Source organism: Mytilus edulis, chromosome 5 (assembly GCF_963676685.1).
Source record: "Mytilus edulis chromosome 5, xbMytEdul2.2, whole genome shotgun sequence".
Taxonomy (NCBI): Eukaryota; Metazoa; Mollusca; class Bivalvia; order Mytilida; family Mytilidae; genus Mytilus; species Mytilus edulis.
The window spans coordinates 4,634,019-4,636,390 of record NC_092348.1 but is presented as its reverse complement, the minus strand read 5'-3'; positions in this window follow the sequence as shown (position 1 = coordinate 4,636,390).

Below are 2,372 nucleotides of genomic sequence, written 5' to 3'. Positions count from 1 at the left end.
TTAACTTGGATGTCCCTCTTTTAAAATATTATTAGTTACATAGTGTGCTAGTGACCTAATACGGTATATATGGGGTCAGTATATTCCATATGGGTGAGAGTGAAGCCTATCTTAAAGTTTAAAATTTAGACTAGTGACCTATCAAAGTGAGCAAGTTTTCAATACAGTTAGCATTAACATGATTAAGAAACTACATCCTTTGATCCTACAAAAACAGTTGCCAACAATGACAACTTGTTAGTTTTAAATGTGTTTTATGAATTTATTTCACTTTATCATCACTTTCTTCGCCTGTTGAAACCTTTAAGATTTTTTCTCAGTACTATTTTGTTTTTCTAAAGGGACGTAACACCACTACTAACCGTGTATGAAATAAGCCTCGCCTCCTTATTACCTTATATGGAATATAAAGGGACGCAACGTATGAAATAAGCCCCACCTCCCAACTAACCTAATATTAAATATACACGGTTTCCACGAGGACGCTTTAAACCAATCATATTCCTAGAAATGTATAGGAAGTAAGATAAACTCAGATATTGGCTCTGTTTGGAGCTCTCCATTCATTTTAATAGTGATACCAATATGACTTCTTGTTGTCACTTATACCATAGTCTCATAAAAACATACTTAAGTCTAAACCCTCAGTAAGTAGGAATGTCCAGTTGGTCAGTGACAATCTTTTTGACAATCCTATCAAAAGTTCTCTTTAGTAAGCAATCAACATTTCATATAGAACACTGGAATAAAGCATTGATGATCGCTTTTGCTCACAGTACATTTATATGTCATTGACTTAAATTCTAAAGTATACTTCTAAAACCACTGTCTTCTCCCTTATGCCAAATGACTTCATATGCTTATTGTTTAGCTATTACAAGGATTATTGTAGAGCTTATGATAGATAATATTCTTATATTTATTTCCTATGCACCTACTTCACCAAACAGGATGTAACCAGGTAGTAGCAACTAAATCTATACACACTGAAATATGGTTCCCAATAATTCTCATGTTTGTTTTTATATGCACCAATGAAGTGTGAAAATTTACGGTACATCTTTTCATATTCAAGTATGTAAATGTAAATTTGTCAACTGTCTGACTAGCTTGAGAATATAGTAGGTTAAGAGAACTGATACAATATGGTTGACAACTGTCTTTATTAAAACACAATCGGAGATGAGATGGAGCCTTTAGTGGAATGTCCCATCATCTCAAAGACAATGATACGGTCAAAAAACCTAACTTAGTCTAACACAATTCAGCTCAGATAAAAAAGTTACAAAGTTGAAGAATATCGAGGACCCAAAATTACAAGATCTTTTGCCAAATACGGCTAAGGTTATCCATACCTGGGATAAGACAATCCTTAGTATTTTGAATAATTCATACTTTTGTAAACAGTTAATTTATAAAAATGACCATATAATTGATATTCATGTCAACACCGAAGTGCTGACTACTGAGCTGGTGATACCCTATGGGACGAAACTTTAACCAGCAGTGGCATCGACCCAGTGATGTAAATATTTTTCAAAGGCTACTAGGCTTATAATTTGATACGCCAGACGTTCGTTTCGTCTACGTTAGACTCACCAGTGAGGCTCAGATCAAAATAGCTATAATGTCAAACAAGTACAAAGTTGAATAGCATTGAGGACCAAACATTACAAGATCTTTTGCCAAATAAGGCTAAAGTAATATATGCCTGGGATTAGACAATCCTTAGTATTTTAAATAAGTCATACTTATGCAAACAGTAAATTTATAAAAATGATCATATATTTGATATGCACGTCATCACCGAAGTGCTGACTACTGAGCTGGTGATACCCTAGGAGATGAAACTTCCATCAGCAGTGACATCTACCCAGTGGTGTAAATAGTTATCAAAGGTACCAGGCTATAATTGGTTATAAGTTATAATGCCAAACAAGTACAAAGTTGAAGAGCATTGAGGACCCAAAATTACAAAAGATTTTACAAAATAATCTTTGCCTGGGATTAGAAAATCCTTAATACTAGTATTTCGTATAAATCAAACTTTTACAAACAGTATTTATAAAAATCGACCATCCAATTGATATTCATGAAAACACCGAATTGCTGACTACTGGACTGGTGATATAATGTTAAGACAGTTTTGAAATTATATACTAAATAATGTCCTATTACTTTTTATCTACATAACATTAAATAATTCTATAAATCAAGTCCGCAATTAATGATTGATAATAAAAAAATGTTGATTTTAAATAAAAGACACGATATTTAATCTACATATTTAAAGATTTTCAAGAGTCATTTTTCGGTTTGCTTGTAAAATCAGTCGAGTAAAAATGTGTTATTATTCAATGATTTAACACCAT